Source organism: Bidens hawaiensis, unplaced genomic scaffold, assembly GCF_021521415.1.
Source record: "Bidens hawaiensis isolate Kalapana, Puna unplaced genomic scaffold, B.hawaiensis_p1.1 tig00034732_1, whole genome shotgun sequence".
Classification (NCBI taxonomy): domain Eukaryota; kingdom Viridiplantae; phylum Streptophyta; class Magnoliopsida; order Asterales; family Asteraceae; genus Bidens; species Bidens hawaiensis.
Genome location: NW_027496035.1, coordinates 1 through 17,031, shown reverse-complemented (window position 1 = coordinate 17,031; position 17,031 = coordinate 1). Strand labels below are relative to the sequence as shown.

At 31.7% G+C, this 17,031-nt stretch overlaps 1 pseudogene; it reads right to left on the bottom strand.

Annotated features, from left to right (window-relative positions):
- Window positions 1-6,955: 6,955 nt before the first annotated feature.
- Window positions 6,956-8,342, bottom strand: LOC143586627 (AP2/ERF and B3 domain-containing transcription factor At1g51120 pseudogene; annotated as a pseudogene).
- Between the last annotated feature and the right edge of the window lie 8,689 nt (window positions 8,343-17,031).

Genomic DNA, 17,031 nt, shown 5'->3' with positions numbered 1-17,031 from the left:
CAAAAAAAAAAACAGAAAAAATTCAAGAAAAAGAATCATAACTCAAAATATAAATAAAAACTAAAAAAGTTATAAAAAAACTAAAATGTTTCCCATGTCATTCTCACTAAAAAAATGAAAAAGACGCAATGATGAAAAATAAATAAAAACATAATGATAAATATAAAAACACAAATCGCAAAATATAGCATAATGTTGAGTAATATAATACGATATCAAGAAAAAAAATACACAATGCCAATGATTAAAAAACAAAATTAATGACGAAAATAAACAAAAAAAAAACCAATGATATATAAAAAGACACAATGATATTTTTTCTCAACATTGTGTCTTTTTTTTAGAACGAGGAAGACAGGGGGAACTTTTTTGTTTTTTTAAAACAGTTTTTGTTTTTACTTTAAATTTTGAGATATGTTTTTTTTAATTACTTTTTAGGGTTTTTTTGTCACAAATCTTTCTTATCCTTCTTATTTTTGTACCCTTTGTATAATAACTTGACCCCCTAAATGTAACCGGAGTAACACGTAGACTAAAAGCTAGTATAATATAATTAAAGCTTCTCTTCGAAAGGTTTTATTTTATAAGGGATAGCAACATATTATGAGTCTTTTTGTACATAGATCCGCCAATGATCCGACCTTTTAAGATCCTGGCATTCACTTATCTTAAATATATATAAACGAAACATTTAAAAGCTCTCTGGTTGTTTCCTATTTTCTCTCCAGCAACCAGATTGCTGTATTTGTAAACGGAAGCTTCTCATACATTTGACCCGAATTCACGGGTATAGGTCACATCAAACCCATATAGCCCTTAAACGGGTTATAATATCTCATTTATTTGTAAAACCTTTCACTATCAAACCCTAAGTATATTATTAACTTTCTTACAATAAATAAAATCAAAATCCAAATATATATATATATACATATATATATATATATATTATAGAAACAAATAACGTAAAACAACCCCGTAATACCGGGGCGGGGGGATAAAAGCTAATGTGTGTATACATATATTTTATATATATATATATGGGAGATTTCAAATAAGAACCCCTTTGAGTTTTAAGAACTCGAAAACACTCAGTGTAACGATTTTTTTTCCGGATTTTTTTACACATGCGTATTATATGTAAGTTACATACATGTAAAAAAAATTACAAAATTTTTTAAACACCGAGTCGACTTTTTACACATGTGTAACGGACACAAAAGTTGGTGTAACTACTTACATCTTTATTCTCTCTCCTACTTTGACTTTTTTCCAGATTTAATCTTAACCACATATTCCATTCTATTTAATTAAATGTGTGGTCTAGAATTGAGTTCTTAAGTTCTTAAAACTCAACATAGTTCTCAAAAAATTCCTCCCCTATATATATATATATATATCATATTATCGAAACTAGTTTTGTGTTTTCTTTTCATAGCTAATTGTGACATTCGTCATTTTTCAAACCCAAAAATCTGTCTCGTTTTAAGATTTCAATGGAATTCAGATCCACAATTATTAATGAAATTCCACATCTGCTTAATAAATTAATTGTTTTATTTATTTGTTTTATAGTTATGATGTTTTTGTTCCAACCGCAAAGTTTAAATCTCGTTAAACCAAGTTATATGCTCGAAACACGTCCCAACCTAAAGTCTAGGGGCTAAATTGCAAATTTTTGAAACCTTTCTTCTCGAGGGCGCTACAAGGCGGGATAGCCGTTGACTGGCCGAAGATCAGCGACTCGCTCTACGTTAGGAGCAAGGGCAGGGCGTGTCTGTGTGTTTCTTCATGCGAGTCAACAGCCTTTTTCTCCTCCTCTTTGATTCTCGCCATTTAACTCGTTTTTGCATGTATGGAATGAACCTAGACCATTATCTAGTTGACAATTATCATTCTACTTCATCAATTGGGTCAAACCCAGTAAATACTTATTTATTATTGCTAAAGACTAGCCATTCGACTAGCCTTTGCAATTAAACCTCCTAACATTGTATTGACGATTTGAAGTCTATATAAACTTTATTCCTCAGTTGATAATCCTTAGTCTCACCTCAAAAATTCACTCAGTTGCTCTTTAGTTTGTTGCATTTTGCAAAAGTCATAATTTGACTTTCAAAGTTAACCGTTCAAGAAGTCATTCTTCTTTATTTTGCATATCATTCCTATGGTGTTTTTTTTATTTTCTGTTTGTTAACGCATGTTGATGGTAATCATGATGTCAAAACAATTGACATTCGTGGTGGTAATCATGTTGATGGTAATCATGTTTTGACATCATGATTACCATCAACAATTGACATTCGAGCAGATTACGAAGAATGATGCGTCACCACGAATGTCAATTGTTTTGACATCATGATTACCATCAACATGCGTTAACAAATAGAAAATAAAAAAACACCATAGGAATGATATGCAAAATAAAGAAGAATGACTTCTTGAACAGTTAACTTTGAAAGTCAAATTATGACTTTTGCAAAATGCAACAAACTAAATAGCAACTGAGAGAATTTTGAGGTGAGACTAAGGATTATCAACTGAGGAATAAGGTTTATATAGACTTCAAATCGTCAATACAATGTTAGGAGGTTTAATTGCAAAGGCTAGTCGAATGGCTAGTCTTTAGCAATAATAAATAAGTATTTACTGGGTTTGACTCAATTGATGAAGTAGAATGATAATTGTCAACTAGATAATGGTCTAGGTTCATTCCATACATGCAAAAACGAGTCAAATGGTGAGAATCAAAGAGGAGGAGAAAAAGGCGGTTGACTCGCATGAAGAAACACACAGACATGCCCTGCCCTTGCTCCTAACGTAGCGCGAGTCGCTGATCTTCGGCTAGTCAACGGCTATCCCGCCTTGTAGCGCCCTCGAGAAGAAAGGTTTCAAAATTTTGCAATTTAGCCCCTGGACTTTAGGTTGGGACGTGTTTCGAGCATATAACTTGGTTTAACGAGATTTAAACTTTGCGGTTGGAACACAAACATCATAACTATAAAACAAATAAGTAAAACAATTAATTTATTAAGCAGATGTGGAATTTCATTAATAATTGTGGATCTGAATTCCATTGAAATCTTAAAACGAGACAGATTTTTGGGTTTGAAAAATGACGAATGTCACAATTAGCTATGAAATCAAGAAAACACAAAACTAGTTTCGATAATATATATATATATATATATATATATATATATATATATATATATATGTAGGGGAGGAATTTTTTGATAATCATGTTGAGTTTTAAGAACTTAAGAACTCAATTCTAGACCACACATTTAATTAAATAGAATGGAATATGTGGTTAAGATTAAATCTGGCAAAAAAGTCAAAGTAGAAGAGAGAATAAAGATGTAAGTAGTTACACCAACTTTTGCGTCCGTTACACATGTGTAAAAAGTCGACTCGGTATGTAAAAAATTCTGTAATTTTTTTACGTGTATGTAACTTACATATATTGCGCATGTGTAACAAAATCCGAAAAAAAAATCGTTACACTGAGTTTTTTCGAGTTCTTAAAACTCAAAGGGGTTCTTATTTGAAATCTCCCATATATATATATGTATATATATATGTATGTATACACACACATTAGCTTTTATCCCCCCGCCCTGGTATTACGGGGTTGTTTTACGTTATTTGTTTCTATAATATAATATATATATATATATATATATATATATATATTTGGATTTTGATTTTATTTATTGTAAGAAAGTTAATAATATTGTTAGGGTTTGATAGTGAAAAGGTTTTACAAATAAATGAGATATTATAACCCGTTTAAGGGCTATATGGGTTTGATGAGACCTATACCCGTGAATTCGGGTCAAATGTATGAGAAGCTTCCGTTTACAAATATAGCAATCTGGTTGCTTGAGAGAAAATAGGAAACAACCAGAGAGGTTTTAAATGTTTCGTTTATATATATTTAAGATAAGTGAACGCCAGGATCTTAAAAGGTCGGATCATTGGCGGATCTATGTACAAAAATGGACTCATAATATGTTGATATCCCTTATAAAATAAAACCTTTTGAAGAGAAGCTTTAATTATATTATAGAGTCAAGAGATGCAATATTTGATGAACAAAGATTCACTTCCGTACCTAGACCAAAGGACATGAGTCATAGTTTGAAGATATCTCAAACTATAGATGAAGATGTACCATCAACCAGCACTGAACCAAGAAAAAGTACAAGAATAAATAAACCTAAAAATTTTGGTGATGATTTTCAAGTTTATTTAGTTGAAGGGTCAAGTGATGGGATTGTATCCCAATATCAATATTGTTTTAATATTGAGGAGGATCCAAGAACATTTAGTGAAGCAATGGCATCTAGGGATGTTGCTTTCTGGAAAGAAGCAATTCAAGATGAAATTGATTCTATAATGCAAAACAATACTTGGAAACTGACTGACTTACCCCCTGGGTGTAAACCATTGGGAAGTAAGTGGATTTTCAAAAATAAAATGAAGGTGGATGGTAGCATAGACAAGTTTAAAGCCCAATTGGTTATCCAAGGTTTTAGACAAAAGGAAGGCATTGACTTCTTTGATACATATGCACCAGTTGCTAGGATTTCGACCATTAGGCTGTTAATAGCACTTGCTGCTATACACAATCTTGTAATTCACCAAATGGATGTAAAAACTGCATTTTTGAATGGTGAATTGGATGAGGAGATCTATATGAAACAACCTGAAGGCTTTGTTTTGCCTGGAAATGAGAATAAGGTTTGTAAATTGATCAAATCGTTGTATGGTCTTAAGCAAGCACCAAAACAGTGGCATCAAAAATTTGATGATGGGATATTGTCTAATGGCTTTATACTAAATCAAGCTGACAAATGTGTATATAGTAAATTTGATGCATCTGGTAAAGGAGTAATAATTTGCTTATATGTAGATGACATGTTGATATTTGGCACTAACCAAGATCAAGTTGATAACACAAAGAAATTTTTGTCATCTAAATTTGCCATGAAAGACATGGGGGAGGCAGAGGTGATTCTTGGTATAAAAATCACACGTAATAACAATGGTATTACAATTTCTCAATCTCATTATATTGAGAAGGTTTTGAAGAAATTTAACTTCAAAGATTGTTATTCCGTGAGTACTCCCATGGATCCTAATGTTAAGCTCCTACTAAATAAAGGTATTGCTGTAAATCAGCTGGAATACTCAAGAGCTATAGGATCACTCATGTATGCTATGATAAGCACTAGGCCTGATATTGCTTATGCTGTTGAAAAGCTTAGTAGATATACTAGTAATCCAAGTTCATATCATTGGCAAGCAATTAATCGAGTATTTAGATACTTGAAAGGAACCATGGACTATGGTTTAAGTTACAAAGGATTTCCTTCTATTTTTGAAGGATATTCTGATGCGAGTTGGATTACTAATATGGAAGATCATTCTTCCACAAGTGGATGGGTATTTCTACTTGGAGGAGGTGCTATATCTTGGGCATCAAAAAAGCAAACTTGTATAACTAACTCGACAATGGAATCTGAGTTTGTGGCATTAGCAGCAGCTGGTAAAGAAGCTGAGTGGCTAAGAAATTTAATTTATGAAATTCCATTGTGGCCTAAACCGATATCTTCTATATCTATCCGATGTGATAGTAAAGCTACTTTGGCTAAGGCATATAGTCAAGTGTATAATGGCAAGTTTAGACACTTAGGTGTTAGACATAGCATGATTCGTGAACTTATAACGAATGGAGTAATATCGGTGGAGTTTGTGAGAACTCACATGAATTTAGCCGATCATTTAACCAAAGGGTTGAGTAAGGATCTTGTGCACAAGGCGGCTATAGGGATGGGTTTAAAGTCCATCTAAAATCTTCCATGTTAAGATACCCAATTCCCATCTAATATGACATTAGGTGCTGAATTCAATGTGGAAAGCTTAACATCTGAATATTGGAACACATTATTATTTACATCCCAAGGTATGTGTTCAGACCTTCAAGTTGAGGAGGTTGAAGTATAACTTCTTAATAGTTCTTTTGAAAAATTGCATATGCAGGTGCAAGAACAAAAGAACTACCTATATGAGTATGAAGTTTAGCTGCTTCAAGAAGCTGGGACTTGGCTTTGATATGCTTATGAAGGATTAGGACACCAAGCTAGTAAAATAAAGTGTCATGTAAGAATATGTAAGTATGTAAACTTATGTGTATATTATCTTCGAGAATTCACTATGAATAGCAAGGGTTCAATCCATAGCAATACCCTGATATTCGGATATTTGGAATGTGTAATATACTAAGATGAAATTCAATCGTCACGACATTTCATTTATGCATAAGTTTGTTTGTTTGTGAGAAGTTTTAGTTAATCAAGGATTGCACTAAAATAGGGGAGGATTGTTAGTATTTTAATGTAATTGGATTAACTGGTCGATCAATTTAATCATAGTAAACATTAAGTAAGTTCGGGATGTGCGGAGTGCACGCTTTCTTTAGTTTACTATGATGTTAGGGGCGAAGCCCCTAACGAACGGGGGTCCGGGGGCAGCGCCCCCGGTTGCAGGGTTCTAGGGGCAGCAGCCCCTAGCAGGGTCCAAGGGGCAGCGCCCCTGGCTGGGGTTAAGCTGCCAGGTCAGCTTGGAAAAATTTTATTTTTGTTAATATTGCTTCATTAAAATTTCATTAGAAAAATGAATTTTATGATTATGTCACACATAATCATAAGTTTAATTTGGAGTTTATTTATTAACGAATTTTGAATTTTGAATAGATAACTCTTTGAAACTGCCTGGAAACTGCCTTAGGTTAATATATCGCTCATATTTGGATTGATGATTTTTCTCTGGTTCATCTTCCTCACAAATTCCATACGAAATTCTTGTCTCAAGTTAGAGTTTTATCCGATTAAAGTACTTTGGAGAACCACCAGAATAACTTTTAATCTGAAAATTATCACACGACTCTCTAAATAATCCAGGTTGCTATTTTGAAATCCCTAACAATCACCCAGAACCCTGCACTTTCCTGGTAATAAAATATTATCTTGTCCTTTGGCATAAGTTTCTTATCTTCCACAAACTGACTCCATGCCCTAGTGAACACATAACATTGGCTCCTTTCCCAATAACTATACCTAAATTTCCATAATCTTTTTTCATTATCATAAAACGGCAACGTTAGTGTCACGTCATGAGATACAGGTGGAAAAATATCTCATAGCATATCTCTTAGACTACTTTTATTGGTGACCTCTTAGGAGGTCATGACACTATTTGAAGAAGAAATAAAAAGATTAAATCATGTTCACACTACAACCCGAGTTGCAACCCCAACCTAGGTCACAACCGATATTTTAATTAAATATTCTTTTGTTTTTCTTTCCAGCAATTTGTTTTTTATATAATTTGAGAGTTTTATTTAATAATTTATATTATTTGACTTATTTCAAAAATCTAAAAACATAGTCTTGTTTAGTTTATTTTTATGAATATTTCGATATCATTTTTATTAGAAACGGAGCACTTTTAAAAATATGTATTTTTTAATATTATTATATATAAAATTTTGTTTTTTTTAATAGTTGTAAAAATTCAAGGTTTTTTTAATAGAATTTTGATATTATCTTTTTTAATGATTTTTATACTTAAATAATATTGTTTAAAAAATAAATATTTTTATTAATTTTACTAAATTTTATAGAATAAATTAAAAGCTATTAAGATATATGTATTAAAATAATTGATTTGGGTTGGATTGTGAATAAAAGTGAAAAGCTGGGTTGGGTTAGGTTGTGTAAATGAAAGAGAGAAAAATTAATTTTTATTAAGAAGTTGAGTTGGGTTGGATTGTGAATAAAGGTAGTCTTAGATACAACCAATCTTCCAAACTTACCAACATCACTTGCTGTCAATTCTTTTTGAAAATGCACCTTACAAGAAAACCCCAAATTCCAATTTTCAGCACATTAAGTATTATTATTATTCTCTAGATCTTTGTGCGATCTTTGAAAGTCTTCAAATCTTGCTTGATATGATCCATCTTTGATCATAGCTAGAATAGTTTCCATATTGTAAAGATGTTGATAGTTTGCTTCTAGATAAGTTGAGTTAGTCAACGGGAATTAAGTTTCTTGATTCATCAACACTTCTAAGCTTCATTGATGCCCTATTATAGGCTATAGCAGCATCTATTTCAGATTTAAAAGTTCCTAACCATATAAGTTGGTTTTTTAGCATATTTGAGCCCCCCAACTCCCATTATGTTTTGGGACTACCCCCTTGTATTTTTGTAAATAACCATAGTTATCCTCTTTAACATACCTCACTTCCATATCTTTCTCATCGATAAATTCCTATAAAGAAGATAAAAGCAGTTAATAGGTGTATATAGGGGTGTAAAGGAACTGAATTGAACCGGACAAGACTTTGTTCATGTTAGTCCGTTAAGCTTTGACGAACAAAGGTTCATGAACACCTTACTGAACGAAATTTTGTGTTTGTGTTCGTTCGTTAAGGAATTGAGCTTGTTTGTATTCGTCTGTGTCTGTTCATTAATTTTATGTAAACACTAAACAGACAGACACCAGTAGACACAAACGAGTGTAACCGGACACGAATGAACATAAACGAACAAATATTAATTTAAGAATAGTAATCACTAAATTAGCATAGAATCACCCAACCAATGTTTTCATAACCGGATCAGACAGAGAACCGGACAAGCGGCCGGTTCACCGGTTTAACCAGTCGGCCTGGCCAAACAACTTTGGTAAAAAAAATGACAGGAAAAAGGATTTTCAAAACAAAATATTTTTTCATAGTAAACCGGTTCAACTGGTCCGGTTTCCGGTCAACCCGGTTCGGACCGGCCGGTTCTCTAAGAGCCGAGCGAACTACATAGAATTGGACTGGTCAGTGGACCGAATCTCGATCGAACCGGCCGGTCCAGTTTCAACAACATTGCACCCAACACTCCGAAAGAACACCACACAATAAAAACAAAAAAGCTTAGCAGAGTAATCATAAGCATAATTATATTTAAATACTTATAGTGAAAAAAAATAGCATCAGTAAAATTCTAATAAATGAAATATATGTAAACGAAAGTTAACCAACACGGTACACATTTGAACAAGTGCAGTCTCTGTTTGTGTTCGTGTGCGTTCATCAAGCTTACCGAACGAAATTCAATGTTCATGTTTGTTCATTTATTAAACGAACGAACATAAACAAACTTCTTGCCGAATGTTCGGTTCGTTTACATCCCTGGGTGTATATGCATCTAAATTCTTAATCATAAGTTTTATCTTTTTCTCATGATCGATAATAAGATTATATACTTTTCTCGAGGGCCGGACAATACCATAACTATTAGACTGTTTTGTATATAAAAATCATAAATTAAAACCAACTGTTAACATATAAGAATACAATGCATGCAGAAAAGGAGCACTTCAAGAAAAGGTTGAATCTGGCTACTAACCTCTGGAATCTGAATAAGCTTTTGAGTTTAGGACGATGAAGAAGTATATGCATACAGAAGGAAAATTGAATTAATTTATAGCTAGGGGAAGAATCGAATTAATTTTAGAATTAAAATTATTTCTAAAAATAATGGGAAGCATTTTATGATAAGTATGAATCTTAGCTTGTTGTAAGTTTACCATAAAATGCAAAATATAATCATCATATTATTATAGATCCTCAAAAGATCCAATATCCACTAATGCATATATTGTTTTATTCAAGAAGTAGATTTAGAACCTGTGTAATCACGGGATTCTTAAAATAAATACAATTAAAATATTCACATTAAATGACTAGTTATATTTTCTAATGGTCAATTCATACGCATACGTGGTGTATTTTTACAATATGCATCTGATGATTTTATAAGTTGTAATATATTTTAATAAAATAGTGAATTATAACAAAAGATGATAAAATGTTCATTATAATAAATGACATAGAAAATAGCATCATATATAAAGTTAGGGTTCTCGGTTTTACTCGAAACCCAACCCGAGAAAACCTGTAACTGAACCAAACTAACCTGAACCCGAGAAAAGACTAACCCCGACCGAAGTAATTCAGGTTGGTTCTTCGGTCTGATTTATGGGTTTCGGTCAACCCGAAAAAACTTTAAGTTTTAAGCCAAATATATTTTTAGGTATAATAGGCTGATAAGCCTTAGCCACTAAAGTTATCAAAATTTGGCCTTAATTTACTATTGTCATTCCACCTATTACAAATCAAATGCTTATTATTAATTTATAATTTACGTTTATGACTAACGGTAACCGTAACTAAACAACTAAAACACAATTGACTAAAGACGATTATGGTTGGAGTTTGTTTTACTTTTCTTTTTAAATTTTTTTATCAAGTTATATTGCTAGCTTTATTATTTGGTCGTTTACATTACAAGCAAAGAAGAATATGTGTTTTCAATTTTAACATCGTAGTGTTTAAAATAATTTTTGTTTTCTAGGATACTCGAAACCCGATTAACCCAACCCGAACTCGAATTACATGTGAGAGATTTAGGTTGAGTTTCAGGCCAAGATTTAAAACTTTAAAACCCGAAGAACCAGACCCGAAAAACCAAAAAAAAAAAAAAACAAACAAACAAACCCGAAGAACACCCCTATTAATAAAATTAGCATGAATAAAACATTAAACTAACCCGGACCCGAGAAAAGACTAACCCCGACCGAAGTAATTCAGGTTGGTTCGTCGGTCTGATTTATGGGTTTTAGTCAACCCGAATAAACTTTAAGTTTTAAGCCAAATATATTTTTAGGTATAATAGGCTGATGACCGTCGTTTTCGTAAGTCAAAAACCCAATTAAACTAAATAGTTAGAGTAAGTAAGGTATTGTAACCACGAGGAGCATGTGGTCGGTATTACAAAGTTTGTTTGATTTTTTTAATATAAACTTAACTAACTAAGGTGGAAAAACAATGTCAAGCAAAAAGTAGAATATTGATTTAAAAAACAATTTAAGGAAAATGCAACCTTCTCCGGATTTCAGGTTCTAAGTTTCACACAAAACTCGTTTGATTAATTGAACACCACATAGGCATGGGGCTGGAAAGTTGGTTAATTTAGGTGGTAATCAAACACAGGTCTTTATCATTAGATCTTTTACAGTTCAATAACCCTATTTACTAGTGTGAATCAACCTACTTTATGTCACCCAACAAGCTACCAGGTTTTTTCATCAACCGAACAAGTTGTAAACAAGGATTACTAATACATGCAAATAGTTTAAATAAACCAACACATCAGATTGTTTATACAACGTTGTCAATGTCAAAAACAAATCCAAACATGAATAAAACAAAGTTTATGTCTAACCTAACCGAACTGTTCACCCGGAGAAAGTTACAATGAGTCTAGCCGCTCATTCTTGTGTATCGCCCTTGATCCATGTACGTCTGGCAGTTTAAGTTTCTGTGCACGCCGCCCTAGGTTGCTGCCTTTCTTTTCTTGCGTGCGGCCGAACTCCCCCTTTCCACTTATCTGCCCTTTTTTTATTTCATACTTCAGTGTCCATAATCCACTTAGCAAGGCCCAGGTAAATCATAATTTTGGTGGCCCAATTGCTTTCTTAGTTGACCCAATAAAAATTCATCAGTTATGTTGATTCCACCGACTTGTCTTCGTGAACTCCTATCAATTATCTTGATTCTTCTAATTTTCTGTTTGACTCACATGAATATCAGACAAAACTAAATCATGTTTTCTTTCTCTTTTAAAGTTTCCACGTTAAACAGAAGAGACATAAAATAGTCTAGTTGAGTATTATTTTATTTCCTTTGAAGTCATCATGTTTTTTTTTTTTTGGTAAAAATTGAAGTCATCATGTTTGAACAGATTTAATTTTCGTTTCAACATCTAAGGAATAAATAAATATTACTGTTTATTTAACATACTCATTTTAATGCATTATGTCTCCAAACAACCACATATAAAAACATTTAATATAATATATTTTATAACAAATATTTAAACTAAAAACGCTATATTATTAAAAATTAGCCATGACCAAATACCCACTCATCATAGGCTGATAAGCCTTAGCCACTAAAGTTATCAAAATTTGGCCTTAATTTACTATTGTCGTTCCACCTATTATAGATCAAATGCTTATTATTAATTGATAATTTACGTTTATGACTAACGGTAACCGTAATTGAACAACTACAACACAATTGATTGAAGACGATTATGGTTGGAGTTTGTTTTACTCTTCTTTTTAATTTTTTTTATCAAGTTATATTGCTAGCTTTATTATTTGGTCGTTTACATTACAAGCAAAGAAGAATATGTGTTTTCAATTTTAACATCGTAGTGTTTAAAATAATTTTTGTTTTCTAGGATACTCAAAACCCGATTAACCCAACCCGAACTCGAATTACATGTGAGAGATTTAGGTTGAGTTTCAGGCCAAGATTTAAAACTTGGAAACCCGAAGAACCAGACCCGAAAAACCAAAAAAAAAAAACAAACAGACAAACCCGAAGAACACCCCTATTAATAAAATTTGCATGAATAAAACATTAAACTAACCCGGACCCAAAGAAAAGACTAACCCCGACCGAAGTAATTCAGGTTGGTTCTTCGGTCTGATTTATGGGTTTCGGTAAACCCGAATAAACTTTAAGTTTTAAGCCAAATATATTTTTAGGTATAATAGGCTGATAAGCCTTGGCCACTAAAGTTATCAAAATTTGGCCTTAATTTACTATTGTCATTCCACCTATCATAGATCAAATGCTTATTATTAATTTATAATTTACGTTTATTGCTAACAGTAACCGTAATTGAACAACTAAAACACAATTGACTGAAGACGATTATGGTTGGAGTTTGTTTTACTCTTCTTTTTAATTTTTTTTATCAAGTTATATTGCTAGCTTTATTATTTGGTCGTTTACATTACAAGCAAAGAAGAATATGTGTTTTCAATTTTAACATCGTAGTGTTTAAAATAATTTTTGTTTTCTAGGTTACTCGAAACCCGATTAACCCAACCCGAACTCGAATTACATGTGAGAGATTTAGGTTGAGTTTCATGCCAAGATTTAAAACTTTGAAACCCGAAGAACCAGACCCGAAAAACCAAAAAAAAAAAAAACAAACAAACAAACCCGAAGAACACCCCTATTAATAAAATTAGCATGAATAAAACATTAAACTAACCCGGACCCGAGAAATGACTAACCCCAACCGAAGTAATTCAGGTTGGTTCTTCGGTCTGATTTATGGGTTTTGGTCAACCCGAATAAACTTTAAGTTTTAAGCCAAATATATTTTTAGGTATAATAGGCTGATAAGCCTTAGTCACTAAAGTTATCAAAATTTGTCCTTAATTTACTATTGTCATTCCACCTATTATAGATCAAATGCTTATTATTAATTTATAATTTACGTTTATGACTAATGGTAACCGTAATTGAACAACTAAAACACAATTGATTGAAGACGATTATGGTTGGAGTTTGTTTTACTTTTCTTTTTAATTTTTTTTATCATGTTATATTGCTAGCTTTATTATTTGGTTGTTTACATTACAAGCAAAGAAGAATATGTCTTTTCAATTTTAACATCGTAGTGTTAAAAAAATTTTTGTTTTCTAGGATACTTGAAACCCGATTAACCCAACCTGAACTCGAATTACATGTGAGAGATTTAGGTTGAGTTTCAGGCCAAGATTTAAAACTTTGAAACCCGAAGAACTAGACCCGAAAAACCAAAAAAAAAACAAACAAACCCGAAGAACACCCCTATTAATAAAATTAGTATGAATAAAACATTTTTTGTATTATAGTTTCAATAGTGATTGATGACAACCCCATGGATCCATGAAGGTTGAATGAATATGTGAGAATAAATTTGATATTCATTCATAATTTATTCTTGTGTTTATCATCTTAAACTTATAAATATCATTTATTGAATTTTTACAACTTTCATCTCTTACACTCAAAAGTGTATTTAAATTGATTTAATAAAAAAATATAGATCTTATTTTATTAAAGATATAAATACTTTGACTATATTGACATAAATATCTTCATATTTTTAATCCCTATAATTTAGATAATTAGTTATTTTATTAAAAACTTGATTGATATGTTTTGATTCCACTGCTATAAATGCGTTTTCATTAAAAATAGAAGAAAATTTTGAGCGGGAAATTTTGGCTAGAAAACAACAATTATTTTACTTTATTAGAATAGGTAGATTAAGATTTGAATAAGTTTGTCCGCAAACCTAGTGACATGTCATATGTCATATTAGTCTTTTACTCATTTTTTCACAAATATATTATCACCTCTTTCGCTACCATACTTATTTTTTTCACACAGTGTCACACCCTAATCTACGGCGGATCATGCCGGGCGTGACATTATTTGTATTATAGCTCAAAAGACACTAAATGAATTACACATGTCAATATCTAAGTTATTTATTTCATAGATCGATCAGGTACACAAAAACATGAAATTGTTCTCAAAGAAAATAATATTACAAATAAATATTTAAAGCACAAAACAATCTTTATTTGTCTTGCAACCTAAGGTATATTCTAAACTTTATCACTTGCTTCATCCTATATAGCTACATGCGTCATGCATGAAATTATATAGTTTGCCAACATAAAGTTGAGCAAGTAATCATGATTTTTGTAGATAATGATATTGAAAATGACAATTACTTGCGTAAATATGAACTACAACAGTTCATATAACAATATATAAAAGAGCCAATTCCTTCGTCCCAAACGGGTCGAGTTACTCCGGTGGCGTATGATCATACTAATGAGGATAAGGATGAGATACCAACAACCATAACTCAAAACAAACACCTATTCCCATTCGTAGGTATCAACTAATTGAGCAATTGCATATCTACGCAAATAGTGGATTTACAGTGAAAATTATGATATACTTTAACTTGTACACGCATAGCGTCCCCAAAAATATAAACGGTAAAAATGAGGGTTGTGACTACTCACCTTAATGAGTGGATTCACGAAGACGAGACGGCGATAAAAATTAAGATAGAAACGGTCGAGCTTCTCGGGATACGGCGACAAGAGTTCGTAGTTGTTAACGGTAATATTAATTAATTATAGACGAAATAATTATAATAGCCAGACTTATGACAGGTTTAGATAAAATTTTAATTGAAAATATTATTAGTTCAACTATCCTTAAATTTGAAAATAATATAAGTAACTAGAAAATAATGAAATATGACATAATGGTTACTAATTGGTTTAAAAAGAAACAAAATGGATTTGGAGTCTTTTAGGGTTTAAACTATTATTATTATTAATTTGTATTTAGGTTTGATTTTCAAATAAATAAAATAAATATTAATTATTGATAAATAAATGAATACTATATATAATAATACATATATTAACGGGAAGGTTACACGAAATTTATTTCGAATGTTATTAGATCATTAGTTTGGTTTAATAAGTGAGTTGTAAGAAAAAAAATAGTAGCTTCTTTACGTTTATTAAAGAAATAAAAGAGAAAAGGAGAAAATAAAAGAACATAACAAAACAAAACAAAACAAAACAAAAACCGGGTCCAGGGGGTCCGAACCCGCGCCCTGGCCCATTCCAAAGTTTTAAACAATCACGCAACAGCCATCAGGCTGGTTCTTTAACTTGTGAATGATAATGGTTCTTAAAATACTTAAACAGCTTTAGAACTTCGTCCCCAAATTCTATTATAAACCCTGGAATTCGAAATCAGTTTAATTGATCATTGTTGTTTACAATTGATTTAGGGTTATTGATTGTTGATTAAAAACAATCTGGATGCACATAATAATTACCTTAAATGTTAACGAATTAGGGTAGAATGGTGACTTAGGGTTACGGTTCCAAACTTGAATGCGAGCTTGATCTAACAGCAGGTTACGAAGCAATTAACTTAGGGTTTAGTGTCATGATGTTGTAAGGAGTGTGTGGACAAGTTTAATTGATTCAACAAGAATTTATAGTGTTTTGGAGGTCAAAAGAGCCGTGGTTCGAATAATTCGAATTAGCTGTCAAATTGTTATCATTTACCATGATTAAAGTGTCGGTGATTGGCAATTGATTTGATAACATCAACTTAATGATTTTAGTCGAAAATTGTGACACCCCTTCAAACAGGGTTATTATCCGTACGACATTAAATAACTATTTTAAATAAAAAAATCATGATAAGCTTAGATCATTGGTAATTATGGTGGCATTCGCATCTAGAAGTCCACACCAACATACGTCTTGTATTGGTTATTAGAGGATGATTATCGGGTCATACATTAGTTTGTCTAACACACAAGAACGTTGGTGATGAAAATATAGTATTACACACGACAATAATACATAAATATATATTTATATATATACATTTTACAGGATCAAAATAATATTATGATCAAAATAATATTACGTTTGAATATTATATATTTATAGTCAGACAAAACATGTCTTGTAAATAATTAACTATGTGGAAATGATTCTCAATATGTATATTTTTAAAAGTGTCACATACGTGTACGTGATGTTATACACTAAGGGCACATGAGCTCATTTTATTAACGCCATGGTACTAAATAACTAAACACGTCTAGTTAAGTAAGATATTGCTTTCTAGCCATTAAACAAAATTTACAAACATAGGTAGCTTGGAAATAAATTAACAAAATCAATCAATATATAATATTGATTCAATTCTAATCTAGTCGTGGAGTTTAAAAGATGAAATTAATACCACACATTTAATATATCTATGCAATCTAAAAGTCAAAGATTGAGATCCATGCCCAATCCCAAACATCATCATCATCATTCACACGTCCTTATCCATCTCTAAACCTGAATATCGGCCGAAATGAGTAGCCCCCACGCCTTCTGATTTTGTGCATTTCTTCTCCTTCCCCATAATCACATCTTGAATAAACTAAGTTGAAAGACCATGCTAGTGTAAGTTCTTTGTCTACTCCTTCTAGCTTATAAGAAGTGT